Below are 261 nucleotides of genomic sequence, written 5' to 3' on the forward strand. Positions count from 1 at the left end.
AGATCGACCTTCTATAAATCTCGATGTTGAGCTTACAGTTTTGTACGTGTGTGGGTGAAAGGTATCTCTTTCTAAAACTTTTTTTTCTGTCTTTCTTTTTTCATCGTGAAATATATTCCGTTATGTATGTCTGTGGCCTGTTTTTTTCTGTGTTTGGAATGAGTAGTATGCAGACTATTTAGGATATTTCCCTTTGAAGTCTCGATGGCCAGGTCCGAGTCTTGAACATTAGGGCCGACATACCCGGGCTTAATTGCCATT

This window comes from Penaeus monodon, chromosome 28, assembly GCF_015228065.2.
Source record: "Penaeus monodon isolate SGIC_2016 chromosome 28, NSTDA_Pmon_1, whole genome shotgun sequence".
In the NCBI taxonomy this organism is placed as follows: Eukaryota; Metazoa; Arthropoda; class Malacostraca; order Decapoda; family Penaeidae; genus Penaeus; species Penaeus monodon.